Here is an 18,027-nt window from a genome sequence, read left to right as displayed (position 1 = left end):
GTGTGTGTGTGTGTGTGTGTGTGAGAGAGAGGGGGGAGGAGGAGGAGGAGGAGGGGGAGGGAGGGAGGGAGGGAGAGAGGACTGAGACTCATGTTCTCCAGACTAATGTGTAACTCCTTAGCTTCTTACTCCCACCTCCTTCTCGTTAGTGCTGAGATTTCAAGCATTTGCTAGCACACCTGGCTTTGGGTTTTAATTTTGTTTGTCATCCTGGGGATGGCAACAGTGTGTCAGTAAGTGATACCTCGGACCTGGTATTTTAGTTTTGAGTGCTTGCCTGCCACAGACTTGCTAGGCAGTATGGACAGCTGCAGCTTTTACCTTTATGGAACTGCCAGGCCAGTTTCCACAGCAGAAAGCTCCATTTGCTTCCTACACTAATGTGTGAGAACAGTACTGGGAGGAGCGGGCTTATTGGTGTTTTCTTTACAGAACAGAGTTGGTGTGCGCTCGGTACCTTAGACTTAGATTTTACAGTGTCTAAGGGCTCTGGAGGAGGAAAGTGAGGCACTGAGTACAGCGCGACCTCCTGGCAGGGTCTGGGCTGCGTTTCCGTACAGTGGTCAGATGGTGGATCGGTGGCTTTGAAGCTCTTTTCCAAGGGAACCAAAATGAGGAGCTCTGACGGGATGACCATTGATGAGCTTACACTCGAGGTCACGTGCACCTCCCTCCATCTTCTCTCAGAATCCTCCTTTATCCTTCCAAGTCCTCTCAAGTTCATGATCTCTGAGTACTGAACACACATGGGTCTCTTTGTTACTGCTCATATGTCCATGTATTTAATAGTGACCACTTGGGACAAAATAACCTATCAAGAGACATCCATGGAGATCTCTAGTTCTTCCTCGGCTGCCATTAATTGCAGTCAGGCCTTGTAAGATTTCTCCAGCCACGTTGGCATGTGCTTTCTCAGGTCTTGTTTAGGTAACTGTCTTCCAAAGACACGGTCTTTGGCAGGCATAGGTACTTTGGCTCTTAGAGCCTCTTTGCCCCACTTCCCTCTATACTCATGGCCCTTGTATGTTGGGACCTCCGCTGTTCTCCGCGTTCTGATCAGCTATGGCTCTCTGTAGTGTCTTCATCTTCAGGAAGAAGCTCCTTTGATGAGTTAGGGGTGAGGTGAGGGCTGAGCTGACCTGCAGGTTAAGGATTAAGTTAGGAATTCCTCACAGGGAGCGGGCTAGACTTACAGTCCCATGCATGAATACGTTTGTTTTGTTTTGGTTTGGTTGTTTGTTTTAAGCGAAATCTCAAGATGTAGTCCTGACTTGGAACTCAATATGTAGACCAGACTTGTGTCAAACTCAGAGAGACCTACCTCTCTGCCTCTGTCTCCTGAATGCTGGGATTAAAGACACGTGCCACCATAGTAAAGAATAGTTTCGATGTTGGTGTTTGTATTGTATTCTGGAGTTCACCTAGGTAATTCTCATTGGCAGATATTTATTCTACAGGAATGATAGGTTTTGAAGAGAAGATCCTGGCTTGATCTTTTATATTGTTTGTATTTTTGCAGCGAGATCTAGGCATGTGGTCTTTGTTAGTTCTGAGTCTGATATGGACAGAGGAGGTTGGGCCAGAAGAGAGAATGGAGCGACAGGCTGGGTCTGGAGGCTGGAGAAGGCCTGGGTGGTATGGAATCAGGTGGATGGGGAACCAGGCTGGTGCACAGGATGTGCTTCCTGTCCCGTGCCTGGAGAGTGCGGTAGAAAGGCTGGCTGTGGTGTGGGAGAGTCCTCTGCTTTAGGGAATAGCTAGGGAGGATCCTGACCCAAGCCTAGAATTCCTTTTTGCTATAGACAAGGACGTCCAGGCTAGGTTGATACGCTGGTTGTGGCACCCAGGAGTGGACGGGAGGTCAGGAGACCTTAACCTGCAGTGGTTGGAAGCTGAGCAGACAGGACCTGTGGGTTGTTGCTTGGCTGTGGTGCAGGTGGGGTGGTCTGAGTAGGCACCTGATATGGTACCCAAGTTAGACCCTGGAGGAGAACATGGGAGGTCTGGGTACTGAGTAGGATCAGTGATCAGTTACTTTAAAAGAGCAAAACTCAATTTCGTATGGATCAGTCCAGGAAGAGTTTAAAAGGGGGAAAGCATCCTTTGGTTAATAAGGCAGATGTTACCTTGAAAGCCAGGCTAAAGAGAATACACAAAGGGAAATGGATTATGTCCAAACTCATTATGGACACAGACATGAAAATTCAAATGTAATAAGAATGTAAGAATAGCTTAACATTCAAAATTTACTTATTTAATTTTGCAAGTAAACTTAACAAAAATTCTAAATTTAGTAAAAGCAAATTATAAAGATTTAATACTTTTTCATGCTAAAAGTTAATACAAATTTAATAATTCTGTATTATATAATACAAAATTAATAAAAATTAATACAAGTACTACAAATTACTTCAAAGAGGGCTTGCTGATCATTGTGGCCAGAGATATTAGCACTGTGACTAGACCTCACTTTCCCACAGGATCCTCTTGTTATTTCATGATACATTTTTATTCTGAAGAGATATAAAATTGGTGATAAAGGAAAATAAATATATATTTCAAAGTTGAGAAAAAAAAAAAAGAGATACCCTTCACAAACTAGAGAAGTGCACCCCTTTTGACCTGTAACACAAGTGCTTTCCCAGTCTAACACGGATCATGAGTTACAGTGAGACTTTAAAGTTCATTCTTGTCAGAAGCATAAAAAACATGTCAAGCCAGGCGTGGTAGCACACACCTTTAATCCCAGCACTCGGGAGGCAGAGGCAGGAGGATTTCTGAGTTTGAGGCCAGCCTGGTCTACAAAGTGAGTTCCAGGACAGCCAGGGCTACACAGAGAAACCCTGTCTCGAAAAACAAACAAACAAAAAAACAAAAACAAAACAAACAAAATGTCTGTCCTGTAACAAAAGGGGTCAGTAAAGTCCAACAGACTTGGAAGGAAGGAGAGGAAGAGAAACGAGATAAACATCTTTGTAGAAAATTTGATTTTCAAAATATATCGTTAATGCGTGTGTTGGCAAGTTTTGTCAGCTTGACACAGCTTGAGTTAGTTACCTAAAAGGAAGGACCCACGGTGGCGAAAATGCCTCCATAAGATGTAGCTGTTGGCAAGCTTATAGGGCATTTTTTAAAATTAGTGCTTTATTGGGGAGGGCTGTGACTATTGTGGGTGGTGCCATCCCTGGACTGATGGTCCTGGGTTCTATCAGAAAGCAAGCTGAGCAATCCATGAAGAATAAGCCAGTAAGCAGCATCCCTCCATGGCCTCTGCATCGGCCCCTGCCACCAGGCTCCTGCCCTGCGTGAGCTCCTGTCCTGACTTCATGATGAACAGTGCTGTGGAAGAGGAAGCTGAGTAAACCCTGTCCTCCCCAGATTCCTTTGGCAGTGGTGTTCCATCACAGCAGTAGTGACCCTAACTAAGACAGTGTGTGTTTCTAGTGTATGTGACATGTACTGTGTTGGAATGTGAAGGTCAGAGGACAAGTTTTGGGAACTAGTTCCCTCTTTCTTGTAAATGGCTTGCCAAGCTTTCGAGGCAGCTACCTCTATGCACTGAGCAGCCTCGCAGTGAACCTGTCATTTGTAGTACTAAGAAAAATCAGTGCCCCTAGAAGGCCCTTATTTGAACTGCCAACATCCACTTAGAAAGTGGGGACATCTTCAGTATAGAAAACTTTATTAAGTTCCCAAAATTTTACTGAAGGATATAAAATTAGACATTATAAATAATATTCTATTTCTGTGGGTAGGAACTTTAAGGTTCATATGAAAACAAATTTTATTGAAACTACTTCTCAGAATTATGTAGCATTAGACAGAAATCATATGGGACTTTGTTTCTGGACATGTGTGTAAAATAACCTTTGTGTAAAAAAAAGTAAGGCATAAAAATGATCATGACAGCTCTGGGAATGAAGCAGGGCTCACAGTGTTCGCGTAAGTCATCCCTGGTGTAAACGCTGAGATCCCAGCATCTGAGGGCTGCAGGCAGAGGCGTTTCAAGACTGTTCTCAGGCTGCTGAGGCGGTGTCTCAGAAACAGAACTGTGGTTTTTAGGCCGAACTGCTACATAGCAGTAAAAATAAATAATGCAGCATGTGATGGATATTTTAGACAGGGTTGAATAAAAGGTGAGAATCAAAAGCATAAATTGAATGATTTCATTTATAGGAAGGAAGTTCATAGATGATATGAACGGTACGACTTTCCAGAAATATTGTTCTTGAAGGAATGGTATGATGACATCACCAGGAACCTTCTGGTATGTTAGAAATGTCAATATCCTCATCTGAAATTAGCCATATAGGTGTGTGTGTGTGTGTGTGTGTGTGTGTGTGTGTGTGTAGGGGAGTGTGGAGGTCTGACATGAAGCTCTAGTATCTTTTCTCAGGAGCTGTTACTTTGTTTCTTTGAGACTGGTCTCTGTTGGGGTCAGGGATTTGCTGATTGGCTAGCTGGCCAGTGAGCCACAGGTATCCTGTCTCCTCAGTGCTGGGGTTACAAGTGTGAGCCCAAGTGTGGGGGATGATGGCCCAGACCACCTAATTGCTTCCCATTCTACTCCCTCTTAAAGTTCTAACCCCTCCCAAGGTGACCACATTATGGGATAAGCTTCTAACACATGAATCTTAGCATACACTATCTTTTGTTTTAGATGGTCTCATGTATTCATAGTGATCTTAAACTTTTTTCAATTTATTAATTTTAATCTTTTGTTTTTGAGACAGGGTCTCGTGTAGTCCTGGCTGAGTTCTGTATATGGGCTAGGCTAGCCTTGTACTCACAGACAACTGCTTATGTCTGCTTCATGAATACTAATTTTTTTAAACAAAAAGCTTTAATTATGAAAATCATAACGTATTAAAATTCAATTTAATATGATAAACATACATTGAGAATATGGTAAAAATAAGGTTTCAAGTGTATAAAAATTAAAGCGTCCTACAAATCTCCAATTTTTATAAAAATGATGTATTTGTAAAATTCCAGAAAAATTTATTCTGTATTTGAATGCTAATATAACTCATAAAATATTAAAACATTTAAAATAATTATCATGTTAATATTCAAATTGCTATTTGTTTTGTCTAAATTTCAGTTAACAGTGAATGGTTAAATCTTAATATCTCTATAAAAATCTCAGAAAACCCTTTCTCGCTCCCTGGCCATCTTGGCGGCTGATCTTGGTTGGGGGTTGTTCTGCACCTAAGGCAGGAAGATGGTAGCCACAAAGAAGATAAAAATGTCTCTGGAGTCTATCAACTCTAGGCTCCAGTTTGTTATGAAAAGTGGAAAGTATGTGCCGGGGTACAAACGGACTCTGAAGATGCTCAGACAAGGCAAAGTGAAGTTGATTATCTTCCCCCTCCCCCCAAGCTGACCAGCTTTGAGGACCTCTGAAATAAAGTACTATGCCATGTGGGCTAAACCTGCTGTCCATCACTACAGTGGCAATACTGTGGAACTGGGCACAGTGTGCGGAAAATACTAGAGTATGCACACTGGCTGTCATTGACCCAGGGGATTCTGCTATTTCTAGAAGCATGCCAGACAGACTGGGGAGAAGTAAACCAAGAAACTTCTCCTTTAATAAAACTTTGCCAGAACTCCTTATAAAAAAAAAATTGTATTAAAATTCTGTATCTCAAACAAAACATAGAATGTCTGATTTCTAAGATCACTTCTAAACTTCTAAGATTCTATGATTTCCACAAATCATATGTGAAGGATTAGACTTGAGTTTTTAATCATTGGTCAGCAGATGTCTGGGACGCATGGTGCACACCAACAGTTGTATTACTGACTTGGTTTAGGCCATTTTTATATAGTACAGAAATTTCACACTTTACCTTGCACTTGTTCGTTATCCTCAGTTGGCATTCAGAAGTCACTCCTGTCTGGTTTACCAGGAGATGATCTTTAATGTGGTTGACTCTAAACAGCTTTAGGATAAACTTGCTCAGAAATATATGGCTTCATGCTTCCCAAGTGGTATTGTAGCTGATCTCTTTCTGAGGATATTTTGAGGGTAATGTGAGAATTTTCCAATGCATACTATTGATATTGATATGAAAGATTTTAAACTATTCTCTATCAGTGGTGTCCTGTATGGCTCAGGATCCCCAGGTCTGATGATGAGTGCTGGTTTTAAAAGCGTGTCCCATCATGCCTCGTTTGGCTTCATTCTGTGTAGTTGAAGATGACCCTTCACTTCTCAAATGCTAGCTGTTGACATTTAAGCCATATCCAAGCCACAACACTCAGAATACACCATTGTTCTTACAGATAGTGAACAGCAGAGGTGAGATTCAGAACTGAGACTTGAATGAATGTCAATCATTTGGCTCCGGGTTCACTCGACCCTGCTGCCTTTCTGTGCTTATAAATCTGGAGTCGACTCTGTGAATGCAAGGGAAGGGGAAACGGGCAGTAACATTGATAATGATCTCACGTGTCGTCTTTTCCAAAACACCAAGGATAATGTCTTGTGCTTTCAGGCTTCTTAGGTAGCTGAGTGACACTTCACTCTAGAGTTAACTAGCATTGCTAGCCAAAATTCTTCTTAAGTTCTTTGAGACATTTTCTGTTGCTTGCTTTTCTTCTTTTGGTGGCCCAGACTAAGGTAGTTTTTACTGAGAGTTCCATATAAAGCCTTGACTTGTTTTGAGCCAAAACACTCACATGTCATCTGTAAGAATTTTTGGTTCTCAAGAATTCATTTAAATTTCACCTTTTTGAGTTAGATTTATTTATTTGTTTTTTTACATACTTAATTATTTGTTTATTTATTTGGTTTTTCAAGACAAGGTTTCTCTGTGTAACAGCTCTTGCACTCACAGAAATCCTCCTGCCTCTGCTTGCCGAGCGCTGGGGTTAAAGGTGTGCGCCACCGTGCCCAGCATGATTTTATTTTATTTCTGAGACAAGGCTCTATGGAGCTCTTGCTGGTCTAGAATTCCCTGGATAGACTAGGCTGACCTCAAACTTAGATCTTCCTGCCTCTTTAAAGACTGATATTAAAGGCACGCATCACCATGATCAGTTGAATTTATTTTTAAAAATTAGTAGACTTATAATTTTGGGATAGTGGAATTGTTTTTCTCATTGCTACGTGTCCATGGCCCTTGAATTAGAGTTATCTTATAAATCTGCCTGTGTTCTTTGTTTTGTTAGTGAAATTATTTCTACAGGCCACCTTCTAAGTTGTTAAGCAAACTAAAGAACTATTTCCAGATAATAATATGAGAAATTAAATACCTTTCATATCTGTCATGGTATGTTATAAAAATAATGCTGTTGCCAGGCAGTGGTGGCGCACACCTTTAACCCCAGCACTTGGGAGGCAGAGGCAGAGGCAGGCGGATTTCTGAGTTTGAGGCCAGCCTGGTCTACAGAGTGAGTTCTAGGACATCCAGGGCTACACAGAGAAACCTTGTCTTGAAAAACCAAAAATATAAATAAATAATAGTAATAATAATAATGGTATTTTCTCCATAAGTAGAGGGGTGTATTTTATGGGTGGTTAAACAAGTTAGAAGATGTAAAATACTCAAGGGAAAAAAATTTAAAGTTAAAAGCTAAGGAGGGATAAATTGAATAAATCCTAGTGAACGGTGCTTATCTCATTTTGTGAAGATTAACCCTTAAATTTCAGTTGAGAAGATGTAGCGAGCCCTGTTGCACATGTATAGTGCCTCTCTATTACTGTTGTTACTGAGTCTGTGCCGGAAGCAGCGGTGCACTGTGAATGCCTTGTTCTGTCGGTCCCCACTGCGGTTTTACCTGAACCACATGATTGAGCGGGTGGGCCTGTGAGATGCAGAGGTCCTCCTGGCTGTCTTCCAGGTGCTGGTGGCGTGAACTTGCACTCCTGGTTTTGTTTTACATGAGTCCTAGGGACCAAATTCAGTTTCTCATGCTTACATGGCAGACATCATACTGACTGAGCCACCTCCCCAGTTCTGTTGTTGTTGTTATATATTAGAGCTTTTATAAAGAATTGTATATTTTAATTAAGTTACCTTCATGAAAAATTAAATATTCATGGAAACATTTGATCTTACCACAATCATTAATGAATAGGGCTATATTCCAGTTTTTTTTTTTTTTAAAGAAACTACTGAAAATGGTAAAAGATGAGGGCCACAGCATTAATCTTACTCTTGAGAGGTAGCAAAATCTTCACATCGCCAGAGCATAGGGATTAAAAGGGTCCCATTCCATTTATAATTTATAGCTTAATTCTTACATTGGACAGGAAGGAAGACTTTAATGGGCCAGCCACGGTAAATTATCTGTAGGTAATACTTTATTATATATATGTGTATACACACACACACACACACATATACATATATATATATATATATATATACACACACACACACACACACACACACACTTTTTTTTTTTTTTTTTTTTTTGGTTTTTCGAGACAGGGTTTCTCTGTGTAGCCCTGGCTGTCCTGGAACTCACTCTGTAGACCAGGCTGGCCTCGAACTCAGAAATCTGCCTGCCTCTGCATTCCAATTGCTGGGATTAAAGGCGTGTGCCACTACGCCCTGGCTTGTAGGTAACACTCTTAAGTGGTTTTCCACATAGTCAGGTTCAGGTGACAGTGTCCCATACTTATTTCCCTCTGTCCTTCTTAATTTTAAATTAATTGGAAAGTTCTTTGAATGTAACATAATTTTGGAATGAGGCCAGTGCATTGTACAGCGTTTATTCCTTGAGAATTTTATATACGGGCACTGGGGAACTAAACTCAGGTCCTCAGGAAGAGGGCTATGTGCTCTTCACCACTGAGCTGTCTTTCCAGCCCCAAGAAACAATATTTTAATTGCTTGTGTATTTTTTCTCCTTTCCACAACAAAACCATAGGGGCCCAAACCTTGTGTGTTGTGTTCGAGATGCCTGGTTATGTACTGTTGAGCTAAAGTCATTTAGAAGATCTTGCTAGTTAGTATACACATTTAAACTGGGACTGTAAAGTAGTGTTTCTGCTGGGCCATTCTTTAGACAGTCTGCGTGTAGCTGGCTTAAACTTATTAAACTTATGGATTCCTGACTACTTTCAAGATAGTCTTTTTCTTATTCTATATTTTCCATTCATCTGAAAAACGTATGTGCCATACCAATATCTAAAGTATTGTTGAAGATCCTCCACCGTACATGTGTGCTGCTATTACCATCCTGGCACGAGTAGTGATCATTTCTCTTGACTTTGCACCATAAATGCTCTATGATTTCTATTATTCTGCTCCTCTTTGATCTGTTTCCAGTTTGGTAATTTTAATTTTAACATCGTGTTATTTTTTTGATTAGGTCTCTTCCTATCCTTCTAATTTCTCATCCTAATTTGAATAAAATTTTAAGTTTTTTCTGTGTCTGATTGAAAGATAATATATAATCTGACTCTTTGCTGTTTCCTCAAATGACTTTCACCATTTTTTTTCACTCATTGTTCTTGAATTTACTTTCTCATTGCTCCTTGGATATGCCAGCTGTTTTGTCGTAACTAAAAGCAAAATTGTCATTTTGTGTGCACGCACACACGTGCTAGGTTGCAGGTGTCCTTTAATTTCTGCTCCTCTGAAACATAGGTGATCAGGCTTGGTGGCAGATGCACTTACACACAGAGCCTGCCTGGGAATTTTGCCCTTGGCTTTTCCCTTCCTGAGTGTCTGACATGAGTTCCTGTGTAGCTCCCACTTTCTCCTCTGTAGATTGTGTTGCAGCAGCGTTGCTGAGAGCTCTCCTGTTCTCTTGATGGAGAATGGCACTTCTGAGCAGTGCTCCAGGCCCAGCTCATCTGTGTGCACTGTTGTTTCCCTGTGTTTCCCACAGTGAAACATTGTATGAGCAGAGAGTCGTGTATCTGTCCCAAGGGACTGGACACACACTTACTGTGCTAGTGAATGGCCGACTGACATGAGGGGGCGTCGGTTTAACGTCGGCTTCACTTCAGCTGCTTTAAAGTATGGTGTAGGACATAGTCAGATATGCACAAAGTTTAATTACACGTTACTTCATAAATAACTAGCTTTGTAAGGCTCGAGTTGCTTTCTTGCCACACTCCCATATCCATGTTATCTGGCATTAGTATGCCTTGTTTGTGTATTTGCTTATTTTGGTACTGGGGATTTGTTCAGGGCTTCACATATGCCAGGCACGTCATTTTCCACTGAGTAGTATATCCTTAGACCTAGTGATATATATTCAATAAACAGTTACTGAAAGAATGAAGTTACGTTCATTAGTGGAGGTATTTATTACAGACATCATCCGTATGAGATGATGTTTTTTATAACTGTGAGATGGCGCCAGCATGCATGTGATACAAAGACATATATACAGACTAAACACTCAGATACAGAGTAAATTTTAAAAAAGAATTTTAAAAAGTTCATGTTGTGGTCGGTGTGAAAGTGACTTTGCATAGAACTAGCAGTAAACACATGCTTCTAAGATTTGGTTGGGAAAAGGACTATATCATAAGACCATGGCATCGATTTCCATCTGTCCATCTTCACGGTTTGCCAGCATACCACATTACTGCTATCTCTTGCTTGGTTATCTTAGTAGTGTGCCCTCTGACCTCCCCAGTTCCTTATTCATTCTCCACACAAGACTTTGTATGATGGACTTCCTTAGGTTCTCTAACATGGCGTCAGCTTTCACAGCTCCTCGCTCACCCAGTCTCAGGAGCGCTGCCTTTCTGCAGTTTCGCCCCCTGTGGTGCACATGGAGCTTAGTTTCCCTTTGAAACAGTCGTCTTCCCATTCTTTCACTGGGGCAGGGCTTTTGGTCTTTTTGTTTGTTTGTTTTTGTTTTGAGACAGCATCTTTCTATGTAGCCCTTGCAGGCCCAGACCTGTCTATAGACAGGCTGGCCTCAGACTCACAGGAATCTGCCTGCCTCTGCCTCCTTGGCACTGGGACTAAATGTGTGCACCACTCCATCTGGCACAATTAAATTTCAGTATGTCATATTTTGACAAACTTTTTGTTCACTCTTACTCCCCCACTTCTGAGATGGGGGATGGGCAGCACCATTTATGTTATGTCGCTGATGCCTTGGGTACCATTCCATCCCTCCAAGTGTGGTGTCTCTCAAGGAATAAGTACTCCATAAGTGTTTGCTTGAGCTCTGTGTTAATTGTATCATAGAAGGAAACCAGAAGGAAAACGTGTGAAAGAAAAAATTAAAGAAAACATAAAAACCAGGCCAAATGTACTTGTTAAAACTAGCAATACCTACCATTAAGCTTAGCTGCTAACCAAGCTTTCTCTGTCTCTGTGTCTGATGTTACTGTGCACCGCCATGCCTGGCACTTTCATAGGGGTTCTGGGGATGGAGTAGGCCCTTGTGCTATTAGTTGACCTGCCTTCCCAGCCTGAGGAACAGTTTTGAAGTAAGTATGTTATCAACTCTGCACTCTACAGTAAGACTTTAAGTGAATAGCGGTGTAACACCTAGAAAGCAAACCACAGCCCTTTTGTAAACCCTAAGCCCACAGTCTCATCTTGTGAAGTTAGGACGATGACTCAGTGGGAAAGGTGCTTGCTGCATAGGCCTGACCACCTGAGTTTGATCTCTGGATGATTCTCTGTGGAAAGAAAGCACCTACTCCTGTTGTCCTCTGACCTCCCAGAATCCATAGCAAGTGTGCACGTGATGTGCAGACGCTCCCCGTCCTCCCTCGGCCAGGGAAGTCCTCCATCTGGTAGAGTGCTTGCCTAGGTTGTGTAACCCCCTCAGATTACCAACTACAGGCAGACCACTTGGAATGAGTGAGTGTACATTTTAAGTAAATCAAGATAAACACAGTTAAGGGAGAATACAGTAAGTATTCTTGAGAGACCATCTCTCGCCAGCATGATTGGCTCAAGTAATAAACTAATGATGCGTCTAAGTTAAAGTTTCCCAAGTGGGCAGCTCACTCTAAGGTATAAATAGTGGGGCGTAAGCTCCAGGTTATCTCTAGCACTCTGTAAACTCAGTGTGGTCCACAACTGTCATCTCAAGACACAGGATCTTAGGTCTTTTTCTGCTACCTAGCAAGTTAGGCCATAATGGGATCCATAAAACAAACAAACAATCCTAAAAAAAGTCTTAGTTTAAAGTTGTATTGCAAACTGACAATTGTGGTTTGTCTAGAAAAATCCAATAATATTAAATATGTAAATAACACATTGGATAGAGAATGACAGGATAAACCTAAGATGAGATAGAACAAAGTAGTAAGTAAGGTTAACAAACCACACGTTAGAAAACAATGCGAAGTTCAGGAAAACTAAAGCATCAGCCTCATTACAGGAAAACTAAGTGGGGCTGGGAAACGACTCTGTCAGTAAAGTGTTTGCCACAAAAATATGAGGACCTGAGATCAGTTCTTAGTCCTCACACAAAAGCCAGGCTTTCTAGTGCATACTTGTGATCCCAGTGTGGGGGACTTTTAGGTGACTCTCTGGGGCCTCCTAGGCAGCCAGTCTAGCCTAACTGATGAATTCCAGGATTTCTAAGAGACGTTACCCACAAAAATCAAGGTTGACAGCTCCTGAGGAGCAGTGCCTGAGCTGACCTCCGTCTTCCATGTGCACACACATGCATCCATGTGCACACACATGCATCCACGTGCACACACATGCATCCACGTGCACACACGTGCATCCACGTGCACACACATGCATTTGTATGTCCATATGCACACACATGCACATGCATCCACACGTCCACATGCACCTGGACACACCTGCGTATGTGCGAGACCAGACAGGATTTCTTAGCTAGAATTTGAAGGTACTCTAAGCAGAGTTAGGGCTACAAGAAAGAAAGTAACATGGGTATAAATGATGCTCATGCTTATCAGGGATCAGTTGGCATAGCTAGTCAGTCAGAAACTACAAGCTCACTGTGGTGTACATAGCCAGAATTCAGTCCTCAGAACGCTGGGCTGGGAAAGGTTGTGAGGTCTAAGGCAGCCTAAATCATAGAAGAATATCCTGTCTCCCGAAAGGAAAGGAGGCAAGGGGAATGGATTATTTTTGGTAGGAAAATATGAATTAATAAAAATGACCATACAAGAGACTGAAACCTTGAACTTACCAGGCCCACATGGTCTTGGGAGGGACTTTTTAAAGATTTTCACAGAATGATTTGGAATATAATTAAGCTGACTGACTGAGAATCCTATTGTTTTCTTAAAGCATTAAACTCCAAAGTTGCTGTGGAGACTAAGTTAATAGAAACACAGCACTTAGAGTAGTGCCTGCCTGACAGACAAACTCAGTAAACATTGGTGCCCCAGGAGTGAGAGCAGCAGAGCAGCCTGGGGCCATCAGGCAGGGGTGTGCACAGAGAGCACAGAGCACAGAGAGCACAGAGCATCCAAGTGGGGCTGGGTCAAAGATTGTTTTGGGACTGCCAACATACAGTAAAATGTTCTAAAAACCATTTGTATATCAGTAAGGGGAAAATTATAGGTTTTGAAATGATTTAGCTAAGTTGAAAATTCATTCCCCCCCCCCCAAGAAAACCCCCCAAAATTCAACAGTGTGTTAGCAAAATTAAATATGCACTTCAAAACCACAGTAAAGAGTGTGCTCATGGGGATATAGTAGAGATTAAATGAAGGAAATGCTCTTGTTCTATGATTTTAATGATGATGAATATACTTAAAGTCTCAGAAATCAGAGAAGTGTGATGGAGAAGAAAGCCAGGGCTCTGGTGGGCCGTTCGTTCGTTCAGTAACTCTGTTTAGGAGTAACTTGCCTTGCTGAAGCTGTCCTCATTGTTCTAACTCCCACGTGGGGTCACACAGCCTCTTCAGTTATCTAATGGTGAAGCAAACACACAGCCGCTGTGGTTGTGAGGGGTTAGGGAGCCTTCCCTTCCCCCTGCTTGCCAAGCCCCCAGAATGCTCCAGGCAGCTTTAAAGGCTGCTGTTGTTGGGTTGTTAGTTTTCCTTGTCAGCTTGTAGTTATAGTATACACGAACTGCTTCATAAAATAACAAGCACTGATACGATGGGATACTTGTATGTGTGCATGCGCATTTGCATGTTGAAGGTGTACATGTCTGGGTGTGCTTAGAAGTTTGTGCATATATGTATGGAGGCCCAAAGTTGATGTTGAGTGTCTTCCTCAATTGCTCTCTACTTTCCTTGGGGGAGGGGCAGGATCCCTCACTGAACCAAGACTCTGGCTCTCCTAGGCTAGCCAGCCAGCTTGTCCTGGGCATCCCCAGTCTCGGTCCCCATTCTCTGCTGGGATTACAGGCACTTGCCACAACTACTTGGCTTTTGTGTGGGGTTCTGGGAATCTTTTAAGTTTTGTTCTTTATATTTTTATGGCAAGCACCTCAGCTCCTGAGCTCTGTCCCCACCTCGTCTTTCAGATTGTGATAGACTTAGTTAAGGTATAAGCAGCTGGAAGCGCTGGAGTAGTGAATGGGTGACTAAAGTTGCCAGAAGCAGATATAGTGAGAAGTAAAGGAGGAAAGCTTCACATAGGCTGTTGCATTGTCACCCAAGGAATCCTTAGGAGTAACAACTTCTATGTCATTAAGAGAGTGAAGCATGGAAGATACTTAGTCAACTAGAGAATCAATTTTATCTAAATACTTTATTTATCTGTAACTAAAACCTTGCTACATTAAATGAAACTATTACATAGGGTTCCACATGGTCATTTCCATGCAAGAACAGAATCTATGAGGAGTGTTTTCCCTGCATATTTTGCCACCCCCTTCCCTTCTCACATCGCCGCTGGCATTAGGTTTTTTTTTTTTTGTTTGTTTGTTTGTTTGTTTCTCTTGACAGGTGTGCTTTTTCTTTTACCTGCACACTTATGTTTTTAGTTGTATCAAATTTTGAATTGTTAGTAAAAGCACACTGTATGTGATTAGATGCACTATGAAGTGTATACTCCTTACGTGCAAAATTATCCTGACATAGTCCCCCTGCATCTGCACATAATATGGTTGCTCTGTGTAAGACAGTGAATTTGTCTCAGATGTACTTTTGTATTCTGGCTAGCCTAATTCTAATGTTCAATCAAAGGTGTCAAGTTATCTAATGCTGGTGGCTGGTTGGCTCGTTGCTGTTTCATATTTAGACATTGTTAGTTTAAACAAAGCATTTATATTTTGCTCTCTGTGCTAAAGTCATTTTTGTTTAGAAGAATATAGATAGGAAGCAAGAAGGGCACTTAAAACCACAGCTTCCTTTCATCATCTGATAGGAAGCAGCTCAACTTTACAGAAGTCACGGTGGTTTTTCACTAGCTTTAGAAAGAGAAGCCAGAGCTTGCTTGAACTGGGCATACACAGAATACAAACACACGCTCGTAAACAACAATAGCTTTTCTATCTGGTGTAAAAATGTTATATAGTCTATATAAATTTTGTCATGTAATAATTTGCATGGCATCATGTTTAAATTATATGTAGATGCAGATAAACAGCCTTTATGATGGCTTGACTTAACAATTTATTGGCATGTTGTGGGTTCATCTTCTGTGGCAGCATTGTAAATTGTAAGCACCTAGGTACACATATGGACATATGTATGTCCAGCCCACACAGCCAAGAAGGAACATTTCTACTGTAGGGTAGCTGGTGCCAGGCACCTTAGAGTTCTCACTTCTATCCCCAGTGTCCTTGCTTTGACAGTAGTGAGGATTTGAAGTGAACTATTTTCAAGTAATTCATTATAAAACATTTAAAATTATATGCAAAAATCTATTAATTAAAAATGTTAATATAGATTAAGTTTGTGAAATATAACTCCTGGCTGCAGACTCCTCACTCTGTCAGGTCGAGCCTCCCACAGCCCGAGTCTCCTGGTCTTGAGAGCGGCCCTCTTGAAAACTCTATCTTTTTCTTTCAACTAACTGCTTACAGATTTTCTTGAAAGTGCTTTGGAAATTCTGTGAATCTTTGGGCATGGTAGCTTTGCTCGTCCTGCTTCCTGCTTCCTCTTCTTTAACTGTCCCGCTTCTTAGCATTGCTTGTTGAAACTCTGCTCAGGGACTAGCTTGAAAAATCCTCTCTGCAAGAACAGTTTTCTCTGACTTTGAGGTATGGAGGTATTATTTATGTTTCTTGCCTTTCAAATTTATTCAGCAACTACTTGGACATATACTATGTTAGAAGTCTTTCCTGGGTTCCTCCTGCTTTTCCTACCTAATTGGATCTCATGGGTGCTAGAGAGCACATGACCTTCATTAGGCTCTCTTCAGTTCAGCATCATAGCTTGTATGGAGAAATTTTAAATTGAATCTGATCTCCACAGGAGAACCTCGTCGTTTTCAAATAGACTGTTGCATAATAAAATTATACATGTGCCGTGCTTTTAGTTTCTAAAAGTAAAATGCATTAGATATTATAACCTAGGGCCAGTGAGACAGCCCAGCAGGTGAGGGTGCTTGTTTCTAAGCTCTGATAATCTGAGCTTGACCCCCCAGGATCTACATGATAGAGGAAGAGAACTTTTCCTACAGCTTCTCTCATCTCCACAGGCTCCATGGCATGCACACACACACACACACACACACACACACACAAACAAAAATAAATGTAGCGAGATAGTTATAAAGTACTAAAGACAGTTTCGAAGGCTCAGTGATCTCAGAGCAGCTGTTCTTCACCTCTCTGCTGTGACCCTTGAATACAGCGTCTCTGCTGTGAGGACCTTTGAGTGTAAAATTATTTATTTATTTATTTATTTATTTATTTATTTATTTATTTAGGTTTTTTGAGACAGGGTTTCTCTGTGTAGCCCTGGCTGTCCTGGAACTCACTCTGTAGACCAGGCTGGCCTCGAACTCAGAAATCTGCATGCCTCTGCCTCCCCAGTGCTAGGATTAAAGGCATGTGCCACCATGTATGGGTGTAAAATTATTTTCATTGGTACTTCATAACTAATTTTCTACCCAGTTTTGTTATGGATCAGTCATAATGTAAATATCTGATATGAGACCCGCATGAGAGGGCTGGTCCATACCCAGTGGGGTTGTGAAGCACAGGCTGAAAAACAGTTACAGCCTAAAATACTGTTGAGCAGGTTGGTGTCTTTTGCCCTGTCCACACAGCAGCTGGCTCCCAGAGCGAGTGATCTGCATGCGTTGACAAGCTGCTCCTGTTGCTCAGCCTTCTCTTCCTGCTGTGTCTCCCTCTCCCACTTAGAAACGACTGCATTTCTGTTCAGACACTTTAGTGACCAGGGTCACAATTATATTTTTGCAGCAAATTGCCTTAGGACATTTATTTTATCTGTTTTGGTAAGTCATAAGTTTGCCTCAGTTTTTAGCAGATATTTTAGGCTCTAGATTATTCTCAGGTTGTAGTTAATATTTGCCGAGGCCTGTCATGGTGGTCCATGCCTATAGCCTAATCCCTCAGGAGGCAGAGACAGGAAGATTGCTAGTTCCAGGTTAGCCAGTTCAGCCAGACTCTGGGGAGGAAGGGTGGAGTAGGGAAGAAGATGCTAAGTGAGGCTGCACTGGTCTGCAGGCTTGACCTCTGGGTACCTCCTTCCAAAGATGGCTCACACACAGCGAGTGCTGTTGACAGGATTACCTAGTTCCTTGCCATGTGTACATCTCCACAAAGTCGCTGAAGTCCTTTAGATATAGCATCGGGCTCCCCAGAGCAAGTGATCCAAATGATTATCACAGAAGCGACAGAAGGCTCAATTTGTCATTTCTTTAATAATTTGATCTTTTGAGCTGTTTAAAACTGGGGGTGCTGTCCCAAGCTATGGTTCTCGCTGGCAAGAACACACTCGGACAACCGGAATCTTCTGCAGCAAAAGCTTTATTGCTTCTTCAGGAGGGAAGATCCCGACCCCGGAAAATGGCGTTGCTTATATAGCCCTCAGCCATGGTGTTTCAGCACCTGATGTGGCATGTCAGCTCCTGATTCGTTGCTCGCCCATCACCCCATTACTACGCCCCGAGATGGGCAGTGTCTAGGCGTGAGTTCACTCTTGCACCTGTGTACAAGGCTTGTTTACTAGTT

General features: G+C 41.8%; 1 protein-coding gene and 2 pseudogenes across 1 annotated transcript in view; all 3 read left to right on the top strand.

Annotated features, from left to right (window-relative positions):
- Yaf2 (YY1 associated factor 2) overlaps positions 1-18,027 on the top strand; it is a 56,548-nt gene that overhangs the window by 23,595 nt on the left and 14,926 nt on the right. The gene's annotated exons all lie outside the window — the stretch shown is intronic.
- LOC115029403 lies at positions 5,086-6,630 on the top strand (annotated as a pseudogene).
- The window catches only part of LOC110310717, a 10,917-nt pseudogene continuing 4,773 nt past the window's right edge, over positions 11,884-18,027 (top strand).

This window comes from Mus caroli, chromosome 15, assembly GCF_900094665.2.
Source record: "Mus caroli chromosome 15, CAROLI_EIJ_v1.1, whole genome shotgun sequence".
In the NCBI taxonomy this organism is placed as follows: domain Eukaryota; kingdom Metazoa; phylum Chordata; class Mammalia; order Rodentia; family Muridae; genus Mus; species Mus caroli.
Note: the sequence above shows the minus strand (reverse complement) of the source record. Positions and strands in the feature narration are given on the sequence as shown.